Source organism: Papio anubis, chromosome 7, assembly GCF_008728515.1.
Source record: "Papio anubis isolate 15944 chromosome 7, Panubis1.0, whole genome shotgun sequence".
Lineage (NCBI taxonomy): Eukaryota > Metazoa > Chordata > Mammalia > Primates > Cercopithecidae > Papio > Papio anubis.
In genome coordinates, this window is record NC_044982.1 from 53,206,117 (window position 1) to 53,220,768 (window position 14,652).

Sequence of the window (14,652 nt, forward strand, 5' to 3'; positions counted from 1 at the left end):
AAAGGAACAAATTATTGATATGTGAAACAACCTGGATGAATCTCCAGAGAAATACACTGAGTGAAAAAAGGCCAGTATCAAAAGGTTACGCATACCATATGATTCCATTTACATAACATTCCTGAAATGACAAAATTCTAGGAATGGAGGACAGATTCGTGGTTGCCAGTGGTTAAAGAATGGATAGGGCAAAAGGAAGGTAGGTGTAGCTGTAAAAGAGCAACATGAAGAATCCTTTTAGTGATAGGAGTGTTCTATATCTTCATCATATTAATGTCAACATCCTGGTTGTAACCACTGCTCTATAATTTTGCAAGATATTACCATTGGGAGAAACTGGGCTAAGAGTACAAGGGATCTCTGTATTATTTCTTACAATTGCATGTGAACATACAATTACCTCAAAATTAAAAGCCTAACTAACAATAATAATAATACTACTATATTGTTTATGGTAATAATAATACTATATTGTTTATGGATATGCAGAAGCCATATTGCTTTGCAGTACATGCATATGTACACCAAGATAAAAGATAAAAATATGCACAGGAATGCAGAAAATTAAATTTAACATAGTGGCTACCTCTAGGAAGAGAACAGAGGAAAAAATTACACAGGAGTTTCAATTATAAATGTAATGTTTTATTTCATTATAATAAAAATCTAAAGTCAGTATGATAAAATATTAAGAGTTGACCAAGCCAGAAGATAAGTAGAAAGATATTCATTATATTATTCTCTCTAGTACTCTGTATCCTAATGATATAACAAGGATGGGGCCATGGGATTTTTCTGCCATGAGTATAGTCAACAAAGGGCTGTATTTTTTTTGTACAGAAGTTTAAAACAATGGTAAAACAAACTAGAAGTTGGCCTGTTTTTTAATATCCCCTTGAGCTGGCAATTTTAATATCAGTGATAAAAGATTTTTCCCAACTATGCAAACAACTTCCTCCAGTCCCAGTCCTTAATTGGTAAGCAAATTGCTATATCCTTAAAATATTTCCTAATTTGTACAGATTCAGCCCACTAATATAAATATTCTTTATGAATAGTAGTACACAACGATACCCATAAGGATCATTTTGAAATATGTTAATATCTCAAATTATCAAAGGAAGTATCTAGCATTTTTATTACAATCTACTAGATAAATCAGGGGAAAGATATATTTTAGAAAAAATGTTTTACAATATGGTTGACGTTAAAAGCATCTGCAGTGTAACTAGAAATACTGCAGTGTACCACAAAGTTTTAATCACTCTAGTAAATCGTGATGTTGTAATGACAGTGTGGGATTATATATTATGCAAGATTAGATTGCAAAGGCATCATAGATGGATGGCAAAAGTAAAAAGCCCTTGGAGAAAAACCCTTGAGTTACTCCACCCTTATGAATGAATAAATAATGCTCCTATACAAGGGCTTGGAGGGAGTTTGTCCTTTCTTGCCCTTCCACATTCCACCATGGGAGGACACAATGTTCCTTTTCTCCAGAGGATGAAGCATCAATATGCCATCTTGCAAGCAGAGAGCAGCCCTCACCAGAGATGGAACCTGCCAGCACCTTGATCTTGGACTTCCCAGCCTCTAGAACTATAAGAAAATAAATTGTTTTCCTTATAAATTACCTAGTCTCTGCCGGGAGGCTGAGGTGGGAAGATCACTTGAGCCCAGGAGTTCATAGTGAGATCTTGTCTCCACAAAAGATTAAAAAAAAAAAAAAAAACCTGGGTGTGGTGACATGCACCTATAGTCCCAGCTACTTGGTGACTGAGGTGGGAGGATCACCTGAGCCTAGGAGTCTGAGGCTGCAGTGAGCTATGATCATGACACGGCTCTCCAGCATGGGCAACAGAGTGAGACCCTGTCTCTAAAAAAATGAATAAATAAGAAAACTGTCTTTTTCCTGAGGCTACTGCTTTCCTTTCAGTCCTCTCAGGTGGCAGCTGTTTTCTTTCCCACAGTCATTGTACCTGTGTCTAAAATGTGGATAAATGTTCAGTTTTCTCTTCAGTACCACTTCTCTAACATGGTCCCTACTTTCTTTAAAAGTCCCTGTCTTGAAAATCATGTCTCAGACTCCACTACTTTCTACCCTTCCTTTTTGTAGCCATCTACAGACCCCTGAATCATCCCTAATGTGACTTGAAGAATATTAGCACCTGGCCACTATCACTTTTTCATAATATTTCTGACACATCACTTGGCAATTTCAATGTCCATGGTGATAATTCTTCTGACCTCAGCTTTTCAGTTCATTAGCCTCTACTTCCCAATCTTGTTCTCCACTCTACTTCAGTTAAACACTCTGTTTTAGTTTTGTTTTTTTGAGATGAAGTCTCACACTGTCTCCCAGGCTGGAATGCAGTGACGTGATCTTGGCTCACTCCAACCTCCACCTCCCAGGTTCAAGCAATTTTCCTGCCTCAGTCACCCTAATAGCTGGGATTACAGACATGAGCCACCACACCCTGTTAATTTTTGTATTTTTAGTAGAGATGGGGTTTCACCATGTTGTTCAGACTAGTCTCAAACTCCTGGCCTCAGGTGATCCACCTGCCTCAGCCTCCCAAAGTGCTCGGATTACAGGCATGAACCACTGCTCCTGGCCTCAGTTAAACACTCCTTTGGACCTACTCTAGGCCATGTTTTTACCCATAATCATAGATCATGCTTTTATTCATTGCTTCCCTTCCCCCTATATCTATCTTAGCTTCCATGAACTATTATTATAGTCAATCCCTACCATATACCCTCAACCTCCTTGTCCTCTAATCCTAAATCCATTTGTGATGTAAACTGTGAGCTACTCTGCACCTGTAGCTAAATGAAGGTAGAGAAAAGCACATAAACCCACTGATTCATCTTGATTTAAATTATTCATGCCTAATCTCAAGTAGGGAACCCTACTGCATTTCTCTACTCCAGTGATCACACCTTCTCTTCTCACCTTCAACTTCCTTCCTTCTCTACATAAATCAGTTCATGACCTTGTGTAAGGAACATGGCTGCACTGCAGCCAAGCAGGCACAGGCAAGGTAAACATCCTGCATGACTCAGCAGTATTATAGCACAGGCACACACTATGTAGCTATAACATGGGAAGCCTCATCATTTGGTTATAAGTCACTATAGTCTGTAAAAGGCATAATTTCCCTGTTGACACTGTACAGGCACACTCACACCCAGAGAAAGAGTCAGAGCTATCGGTCTTGCAGATGGACAGGGGGGTGCCAGGACACAGCTCAGCTTGCTTGTGCCCAGAGGAAAAGAGTTGAGCTGCTGACCCTGAAAGGAGAGCTAGCTGTGCAGCTGTACCTGGGAGTGGCCAGAGGAAGCAGCTGAGACAGAGTAAAAACAGTGTAAAAGAGCTGCTGAATAAAGCCATATTTCATCTACATATGTTCTTTCAGCTATTTGCCACCCATCCACCCACTCCCTTTGGACCTCAGCATGGGCTGAAACCTGACCCTAGACCTGAAAATTGGCACAGTCGGCAGGATGAGATGAGTGGGTCTTCAGCCACTGAGGGCTCCCCGGTCAGCTGTGTGGCGCAGCACTGGCTGTGGTACCCAGTAGAAGTAGTGCTGCTAGGATAGGCCCCAGTGGAAATACGGGAGGCAGTGGACAGGTCTACCAAGAGTATAGAGAGAGTACTGAAGCAGCTGGAAGCACACAGCACTGAGAAGGAACACACCTTTGTTGGCAGAGTTGGATGGGTGTTTTTGACAGCACTGTGGAAAGTACATGCTCAGTCCCTACCGGAGGCTTCCCAGGTAAGGGACCTCCAGGCACAAGCCATGTGTGTGGGGACCCAAATTCACAGCTTGGAGCAAAACCTGGGGGTGAAGGACCTCTAGGCACAAGCAGGGTACTTAGAGGCCCAGATAAACGGTCCAGAACAGGAGTTAGCAACAGCTGTGAGTGCAACCTTGAGCCCATCCTCCCAGCTGGAAACTCCCGTTAGGTCTGATGCCAAGGAGAAGGCGGCTCCCCCGCTGTGGGCTCACCCCGTGATCTGTCAGAAGGTAGAATATGAGCATCTGATGGGACCTCAGGGGAGAGCCCAGGGAGCCCCCACAGTGGTGCAACACACCTCTTATTGTGCTTATACCCCCACTGAGTTGTGGGAGTTAGGTAAGCAATGCCAGCACCATCCAGGGGAGCCCCTCCCTGCCTGAATGCTCCATCTCTGCGATGAAGGAGCTGAAGCATTTCCTGCTCCACCTCCAAGATGAAAAAGCTGACTTCTTTAATTACAGTCTGAACTGATGCAGGTGAAACAGCAGAAATTGTCAGTAGATAGCAGTCGTATACTGATTTGGTGCAGGTACTCCGTGAGCTGGATATGTGGCAGGCTATGTTTGATCCAAATACCTGGGGCCAGATGATGAACACTTTATCTCCCACATGAGGGATCTTATGCTGGGCTCAGCACCCCTGAGTGCTTTTACCTGTCTAGCCACTGTTCTCACCCTGTATGTGGGGCACTGCATACATGAAGTGACTATTACTATGGCAACTCTCGGGGAGACAGAAGGCTGTTGGCAGGACTGGGGAGTTTGTACCAAAAAGAAGGTGAAGACTCCTCATTCCCAGGTAACCACGCCAGGAGATAAAAAGGGGCCCCAGAAGGTGACCCACATGCAGATGTGGATTGACTTAATTGCAGCTAGGGTTGCTCGGGAGAAAATTGACAGGCAACCCAACGGAATGCTATTGACTCTGTGGAGGCAATTGTCCCCGGAGCAGCAATTCTGGAAAATGCCCAAGAGGGGTCAAAACAATGTTGCTCAACCCAGCCCCACCTGGACGCTTCAACCCAAGGACTATTTGCAGACAGGCAAGGATGCGGGGCCATTCCTGTTTGATTAGGGAACTGGCCGAGATGCCCGGCTTGTGGGGGAACCAGACGATCAGAGGCCATATGTGGAGCTGGCAATCCTCTGGTCCCTGACTAATGTACAGTGGGTCCTAGTACTGGTAGATACTGGTGCAGACTGCAGTCTTGTTTATGGGAACCTGGGTAGGTTTCCCGGCAAAGCTGCATTTATTGATGGTTATGAGGGTCAGTCAGTGAAAGCGAAACCTGTGTCTCTGCATCTTGGCATGGGCCACTTGGCTGCCCACCTATATGCTGTGTATGTCTCTCCCATACCTGACTATATTCTAGAGGCGGACATTTTGCATGGGCTTACACACCACCGCCAGAGAATTCAGACTCTGAGTTCGTGTAGTAAAGCCGGTACTACATGGGCATATACATCACCAGCGCCAAGTTCTGCCACAACCCCGATGAGTTACCTCCACTTGTCAATACCATTTGCCAGGGGCATATGGAGATAACTGAGACTATTAAGAAGTTAGAGGAGGTGCAAATAGTGTGTGGCACCCATAGCCACTATAACTCCCCAGTATGGCCAGTCAGAAAGGCTAATTGGATTTGGCGGATGACAGTGGATTACCAGGAACTGAATAAAGTACCACCCCCTCTGCATGTAGCTGTATCTTCCATCATGGATTTGATGGACTGCTTGACAACGAAAATGGAACAGTACCACTTTGTGGCAGACTTAGCTAATGCATTATTCTCCATTAACGTTGCTCCAGAGAGCCAGGAACAGTTTGCCTTTATGGAAGGGAGGCAATGGACTTTAACAGTGTTGCTACAGGGCTATATGCATAGCCCCATCATATGTCATGGTCTTGTTAATGATGTTATGCTAACCTGTGATTGTCTTGCAGGTTTAGAAATGGCAATTTCCGGCCGGGCACAGTGGCTCAAGCCTGTAATCCCAGCACTTTGGGAGGCCGAGACGGGTGGATCACGAGGTCAGGAGATCGAGACCATCTTGGCTAACCACCATGAAACCCCGTCTCTACTAAAAAATACAAAAAAACTAGCTGGGCGAGGTGGTGGGCGCCTGTAGTCCCAGCTACTCGGGAGGTTGAGGCAGGAGAATGGCGTGAACCTGGGAGGCGGAGCTTGCAGTGAGCCAAGATGGCGCTACCGCACTCCAGCCTGGGCGACAGAGGGAGACTCCGTCTCAAAATAAATAAATAAATAAATAAAAAAGAAATGGCAACTTCCCTCTTGCCTAGGATTGAGATGATGCAGCTGAGAGTCTTTCTGGTAGCCAAGCAGGATACTTAGCAGGCACAAAGCCTTACGGGTAGTTAGCCAGGTGCCCATTTGAACTTGATGTACATGTGACCACAGATAGTTTCAGTTAGGGCCTATAGCAGCTCACAGGGCACCTGAATACGCCAGTAGGTTTTTGGTCCCAACTATGAAAGGGAGCTGAGCTCTGGTGTTCCTTGATAGAAAAGCAGTTAGTAATAGCAGAATGGGTGTGTTCATAGATAACAATGGGCACCCCCGAACTGGAAAAACAGTAACTGCATATGCTGCCCTTCAGGATTATAAGAGCATAGCAGGACAGGCTACAGTCATCATGTAGACGACTTACCCAACAGCTGGGTGGGTACATTCATGGGTAATAACCCTGAAGACTGGGACGGCACAGACATCCACTTGAGCAAAGTGGTGTGCCTACTTGAAGCAGCAAAGTACACTGAGTACGAGTACCTTAGTAGCAGAGTTACAAGAGGTCTTGAAGCCTATAGTCCTAATGCAAGATAAGGCCGTGGGACCAGAGGCACCTCCCCATTCCTGATGGGGCACAGTATACAGACAGGTCTAGCCAGAGTACTGCTGCTCCCTGGGTTGCTGCTGCAGTCCAGCCTAGTACTGACACTACATGGTTTGATACCAAGTGTGGACAAAGCAGCCAATGAGCTAAACTTAGAGAAGTGTGGATGGTGATCACCAAGGAGGTGACACCTATGGTAATCTATGCCAGTAGCTGGGCAGTTTATCCAGGCTTAACCTTGTGGTTAATTACCTGAAAATTACAGAATTACCTAGTTAGTCACAGACCCATGCAGGGCCAGGCCATGTGGCCAGATCTATGAGAGCAAGAATGACCTTCTCCAACCAGGTATGGGGACAAACAGTAATCTGTTATTGCCTGCCCCGATACCCCTAAAGGTAGGGAAATAAAATAAAATTGGTATTGCCCATGGGACCCTCCAAGCCCTTCACTGAAGATGGCTGGCTATCATAGACCCCTGGGGGGAAGGTCTGCAGTAGGACTTACATGTTACTCCTTGGGTATTTAATGTGTAGTCTACACAATTATCTCTTTGTAGAGGAACAGCCAGGGAAGGGACCTTCCTCCGGGGGACATATGTACTTCCTGTGAGCTCTCCTGTGACTTTGGCATGGGTACAGGACCCAAAAGAACCATGGGAAGCTGATAAGCTGTGGTGCCATAGCACAGGGCAGCTGCATTGTTATCCAGAGATGAAAAGTTAGGCTGTATTTTGCCTGAGGGACATAATTTACCCTTGTTAGTACCTATGCCTGCTTTGTCATTTCAGCCGTAGGTTGACATGCCCCAACAGCATCATGGACTGGGCCCACACTTACGCCGAGGTGGCCAGTGTCTCCAACTGTTGGATCTGCACCACCCTTCCAGCAGCAGCTGCAGACAGCTTGCCCTGGCACATGAATTCAGCTTCTGTGAAGAACTGGACATGGCTGGAAACTTGGGGTCCCATGGACAATGGTTAGGATGCAACATGGTGAACTTTGGATAGGGAGTGTCACAACACCCATGGCAAGCCTGCCCCCTGACTGACTAGTGGTGTCCATGATGAATGGTGCTGGCTAATGGGAGAACACACGATGCCCCCATTGCAGGTACCACAATGTATAGAGCAACACTAGGGGTAAAGTCACTGTGGGATGATTTCCTGCTGAGGTTTATGTAAACATAACACATTACCACACCAAGGATGTAGTGGAACAAGCGGCCTTATCAAGGCCGGGCCCCAGGCTTTGTGCCCCATGGGAGTTTATGGGTCTGTGGGGACACAGGATGGCCATGTCTGCCAGCCAATTGGACTGGACATTGTACCTGGGGGTGACCTTATGTGCCTGCCACTGTGCTTCCCATATTGCCTAGTCACCCATATAACAGAGGTGCTGCATTCCTGGTTTTTATGAGTACAACGGGCCCCCTGGTGGCTCTACCCCTTAGCAATAACTATTCCTGGAGCAGGTGTCACTACTGTAGAAATGCAAGTTACAGCCCTTGCAGAGCACACAGCTTGGGCCCTGAATTATACCCAAGTTGCTTTCTGTTTGCTAACTGATGAGGTTCATCAGATCAGGAAGGTGGTGCTGCAAAACTGGATGGCCTTAGACATACTAACAGCTGCCCAAGGTGGCACCTGTGCCTTTATAGGGACACAATGTTGTACATTTATTCCTGATAACTACCAGAACATAATGGCAGCTTTCCAAGGCGTATCACAGGAGGCTAAGGTGATTAAGCATCTTAGTGATGGCCCCCTGCAGAGATGGTGGGCATCTCTGGACTCTAACCTATGTTGGGTTCTCATCATCATAAGTAGCATAGCAGGAATATTATTAGTAGGTTGTTGCTCCCTGTATTGTTGCTGTGGTCTATGGGTCCAGGGTGCTGTCCTATGTGCATGGGTCCCCACTAAAAGGACTCCCTCAGTCTAGCGGGTGAAGTGTAAGAAACATGGCTGTGCTGCAGCCAAGCAGGCACCGGCAAGGTAAACATCCTGCATGACTCAGCGGGATTGGAGCACAGGCACACACTATGTAGCCATAACATGGGAAGGCTCATCATTTGGCTCTAAGCTACTATTGTCTGTAAAAGGTATAACTGCCCTGCTGACATTGTACTGGCATGCTCATGCCCAGAGAAAGAGAGAGAGAGAGCCAGAGCTGTCGGTCTTGCAGACAGACAGCAGGTAGTCAGGACATAGCTCAGTTTGCCTGTACCCAAAGGGAAAGAGTTAAGCTGCTGACCCTGAAGGGAGAGCCAGCCATGCAGCCGTGCGTGGGAGTGGCTGGAGCAAGCAGCTGAGACAGAGACAGACAGTGTAAGAGAGCTGCTGAATAAAGCCATGTTTCACCTACCTATGGTCCCGCAAGTGTTCTTTAAGCTATTTGTCACCCATCCACCCCCTCTCTTCAGACAGCATGGGTTGGAACCTGACCCTGGACCTGACAATATGCTATGTATTTCAGAGAGAAACTTCATGGTGAGAACTTCCATATCATTCCACCACATCTCCCCTTTGCTGTACTCAGACTTTCCCCCTGCCACTATAAAAGAATCATACATACTCCTAGCTAACCAACTCCTAGCTCCGTCCTAACCCTAACTTGTATACCAGGACACATCCCCTTTCACCAACTCAAGGACATCACACTAGGAAATGTCCCCTCCTACTCCTAAGTCATTAAATGTTTCCTCATTACTAGATCATTCTGTAATTATACTATACTGTCTCCCATTACAAAAAGAAAAAACAATTACCCTACTTCCCCTTCTAGTTAGCATCCCATCTCTGTGCTTCCCTTTTTATAAACACTTCTTTTTTTTTTTTTTTTTTTTTTTTTTTTTGAGACAGGTCTTCTCTATCGCCCAGGCTGGGGTGCAGTGGCCGGATCTCAGCTCACTGCAAGCTCCGCTCCGGGTTTAGACCATTCTCCTGCCTCAGCCTCGGTAGCTGGGACTACAGGCGCCGCCACCTTGCCGGCTAGTTTTGTATTTTTTTTTAGTAGAGGCGGGGTTTCACGTGTTAGCCAAGTTGGATCTCGATCTCTGACCTCGTGATCCGCCCGTCTCGGCCTCCCAAAGTGCTGGGATTACAGGCTTGAGCCACCGCGCCCGGCCTATAAACACTTCTTGAAGAAGCTATCTATATGCACTGGCTGTCTCCACCTTCTCTCCTATTATTCTCTCTTGAAACCACTCCACTTAGAATTCTGTCCTCACTGTTTTACTGCAACTGCTTCTGTCTAGGTGATCAGTGATTTCACATCTAGTGGTCAATTCTCAGACTTCATTTTATACAACATCACAACAGCATTTGATCCACTGATCATACCTTCTTTCGAGATTTCTTTCTCCTCTGGGTTTCAAGGAAACCCCTCTCCAGGTTATCTTCCTACCTCCCTGATGGCTGTGTATCAGTTTCCTGTGCTGGAAACTGCCTCTCTTGGACCTCCAGATGTTAGAATTCCGCAGACTGAGCCAATAGACCTCTTTTCTGCTCTATTTATACACATCCCTTTATGATCTCATACAGTCCTGTAACTTTACAGTTCATGTATATATTGACAGGTGCCACGTTTTCCCTCAATCCCTGGCATTTCCCTTGAATTTTCAGTTTGCAGAGACATTTCCTCTTTGGATATCCAATACCCAAACCTATTCTTCCCATTGTCGCCCCCATCTCAGTAAATGGCAAATCTGTTCTTTAAGTCAATCTCATTACCGACCTTACAGTAATCTTTGCAGCTTCTCTTCTTCTCACATCTCACAAGGAACCTTTCTATTCTTCTTAAGTATTTCAAAAATTTCACCATTTCCACCCCACCCAGGCCAACTATCTCCTTCATGAAGTTTTACAATGACCCCTTAGAGGATTTCTCTGCTTCTTCCCTTGCCCTCCACAGTTGATCCTCAACATAGCAACTAGAATGACCTTGTTAAAACATACATTGGATTATGATATTCCCCTGTTCAAACCCCTCCAAATGAATCTCCTCTTCCTTATAGTAAAATCCTTACAATGACCTCATGGCCCTACATGACATGTTTTCTGTATCTCTCTCACTTCCTGTATTTACCCCCTCACTTTATAGGAGTAAATTCTCCTTGACATTCCTCAAACAGGCACACATGCTCTTGCCTCACAAGCTTTGCACTTACTGATCTCTTTGGCTAATACGTTCTTCCTTCAATGTCCACATGGCTTGCTGCTTCACTTCCTTCAGCTATCTGTGCAAAAGTCACATTATCAACAAAGCCTTTCCTGACAACCCTATACAGAATAGCAACCTTGACCCCAACCCAAAGATAATGTTTCTCTTATCATGATATGTTTTCCTATAGCACTCATTATTACCTAAAATTTGATATATATATTTTAAATTGTTTGTCATCTATCTTCCTTCTCTAGGATATAAGCTCTGTAAGAGAAGCAGCTTTCACGGTTTTGTTCACTGTGGTATCCCCAGGACCCAGAACTTAGTGGTAAGTACTCAATGAAGAATTGTTATATGAATAAATCAATTTCTTTAGCACTATCTTTGTATGCTTTAGCTGTGACTTCATATTCCTTTAGAGATATATTTCTATTATAACTTATTTTTTTCTGAATAAATTTTGCAATTTATCGCTTCCAATGACATTTTTATTCCCCTATTATGCTTTCAAGATCTAAATAGTCTTTGAGCATCATAGTAGATACCTTTCTCACATAACTACTTCATAATTTTTTTATTTTAAAGTTAGTACTACTGTTGTTGAAATTTTCAGATGGTTGTGGACTTTCTGAAGTTATAGGTATATTGTCAATCTTGCTGCCAGTTATTTGTTCCCCTCTGATGTTTTAATACACATGGTTTGGATTTGTCTTTTTAAGATTCTCCCACTGTTTTTGCAACTTACTTGGCAAGGCGGGGTGGGGGAGGATGTGAGAAGAGGGTACTGGTAGCAGAACAGAAAAACAAAGTTCTATTTTAAAAAAACAGACTTGCAATATAGCATAAATATTAAGGCTCTGGATTTTAAAATACATGGGCTTTATTCTTTCTTCCACCGTTTTCCAATTATGATCTTTTATCTTGCTTAAACAAGATATATCTCTAAATCTGTTTCCTTATTTTTAAAATGAAGTAAATAGCACTGTAATTAGAATGAAAAAGGATGAAAAAGGATAATAAAGCATTTAATACAATGATGAGTATAAATGTATTCAACATAAACTTAGAAAAACAAAAAGTTATTGATAATCAGAACACATTCAACACATAACCTTATTTGAAGCATATCATTAGGCCAAAGGAGTAATTAGAACCTACACACAGAATATCATTTCAGGTCCTTGAGGATGCCTTCCACCCACAGGGAATGAGTTGAGACCAGAGATATAACCCACAATAGTATTTGAGTAAGAGGAGAAACAGGGCAGGTAATAAATAAATTTAGTTGTTATTGTTTCTATTGAGATAAGGATTTGGGGGCAGGGGGATTATGTGCTGAAGATTTCATTTTCTTTTAAGGGAATGTGTGACAACATAAATTCTTTAACATTTAACAACTGTTAGATCTGTAACTTTGAAACCTGAAATTATTTGTGTGAAAAAAAAGGCAGACCAGGTACAGATAACAAAATCTGATGGAGAAAATGCAAATGCAGAAAAGGTCAGACTTAATTGGCTAATTACATTGTCCTACTTAATTTTGTACAATTTTGCTCATAATATGAAAAGATAAGTTTTCTGAGCAATTGAAATTGGATTTGTTTTTCTGGGCAAGTACCATTCCAAAAGCAAAGCAGCAGGAGGGAAAAAAAAAAAATGTTGTTTTTCCAAGCAATCAGCTTCCAGTAGAAGTTAAAAAGTAATAAATGGAACCAAGTCATAAAATAGATCTTCTTATGATCAACTTCATAACGTCCAAAATATTTTATTAATCATATATTAAACATCACCACAAGAATTGCTCCACATTTAAGAGTAAACCAGATTTGAAAACAATAATTAAATTAAAGGAGTGTTTAAAACCCAAATATATTAAGCATCCAGAGCCTTGTAAACACCAGAGGTCAACAGAGGAATGAGAGGAAAGCAGAGACATAAGTGGAGTAAAGCTTGTTTTGCCAGAGGATGGAGAGAGGCATGCGATAACCTCCCACATTCCAGTACATGACTGGCTCGATCAGCTGCAGTGAGTATGACAAAGTGGTTTCACAGGTTCCATTCCTTGTCCTGTAACCCTACGGTAGGAGGTTAACTGGAGTAGAAGATTCAGGTTAGTTCCCACATGAAACTGAGGATGTCTTTATACTACTGCCAGTTGACTGAGCCTGGGACTACCTCTAGTCAGAACTCAAGCAACATATTTAACCGTCAGGTTGTAGACTTTTGAGGAATTTAACCATTGGTTTGTAGACTTTTTGATGGTTGTAGACTTTTTAGGGATTCCTCTACAAGTGGAGGTAGAAAAAGGCATAGCTGGACTGAGACCTATTTGTGTTCCTATCTGTTTTTGGTTTTTTGTTTTTTTTGTTTTTTTTTTTTGAGTCTTTCAAATGATACCTAGAATATTTTGCTTCTTGCAAGGGCAGAGTAGGTCATTTGTAAACTTACTTTTCTGCAGAGAACAACTAGAAAAGCTAGATGAAAAAAATTTTAATCTGTTGAAAAGCACGGGAGAGCTCTCTAGCCTGAGGATTATAAAATCAAAAGCCAAGAATTTCTTCCTGTGAGACAAATGAATTGAGCAAAGCATTTGAGACTGTTTTGCCAAATTTTCTGATTCCAAAATCAACATCTGAGAAGCTGAGTAGTTGAACAAAGACTAGGTGGGGAATCATTCAGGACATCAGGGTTAATATAAAGGTTATTTTCAGATCCTGAAAGGAGTACTAAATATAGAAAATGAAGACCACTACCAGCTAATACAAAACACACTTAAACACACAGATCAGTGTCACTATAAAGCAAACACACAAACAAGCCAACATAATAACTAGGTGACATCACAATGACAGGATCAAATCAATACATATCAATACTAATCTTAAACGTAAACAGGCTGAATGCCCCACTTAAAAGGCAGAGTGGCGAGCTGAATAAAAAAGCAAGACCCAATGGTATGCAGTCTTCAAGAGACCCATCTCACACAAAATGACACCCATAGGCTTAAAATAAAGGCATGGAGGAAAATCTACCAAGCAAATGGAAAATAGACAAAGCAGGGGTTGCAATCCTAATTTCAGACAAAACAGACTTCAAACCAACATAGATGAAAAAAGACAAAGAAGGGTATTACATAATGGTAAAGGGTTCAATTCAACAAGAAGACCTAACTATCCTAAATATATATGCACCCAACACAGGAGCACACCGATTCATAAAGTAAGTTCTTAGAGACCTACAAAGAAATATAAACTCCCATGCAATAGTAGTGGGAGACTCCAACACTCCACTGACAGTGTTAGACAGATCATTGAGGCATAAAATTAACAAAAATATTCAGGACCTGAAATCAACATTGGACCAAATGCGTCTGACAGACTTCTACAGAACTCTTCACTCCAAAACAACAGAATATATATTCTTCTCATCACCACATGGCACATTCTCTAAAAGTGACCACATAATTGGACATAAAACAATCACCTGCAAATGAAAAAGAGCTGAAATCACACCAAACATACTCTCAGACCACAGAACAACAAAAATAGAAGCCAAGACTAAGAAAATCACTCAAAACCATGCAATTACATGAAAACAACATCCTCCTGAATGACTTTGGGTAAATAATGAAATTAAGGTAGAAATCAAGAAGTTATTTGAAACTAAAGAGAACTAAGATACAACACACCAGAATATCTGAGACACAGCTAAGGCAGTGTTAAGCGGGAAACTCATAGCACCAAATACCTACATCAAAAAGTTAGAAAGATCTCAAATTAACAACCTAACATCACAACTGAAAGAATTCATTCAAGAATCAACCCCAA

General features: G+C 42.9%; 1 long non-coding RNA gene across 1 annotated transcript in view; it reads right to left on the reverse strand.

Annotated features, from left to right (window-relative positions):
* Window positions 1-13,824, reverse strand: part of LOC103886245 — a 29,366-nt gene extending 15,542 nt beyond the window's left edge. The window contains exon 1 of the long non-coding RNA XR_649734.4: window positions 10,003-13,824. This is a non-coding gene — a long non-coding RNA (uncharacterized LOC103886245). The remainder of the gene's footprint in view (window positions 1-10,002) is intronic.
* Window positions 13,825-14,652: the final 828 nt, after the last annotated feature.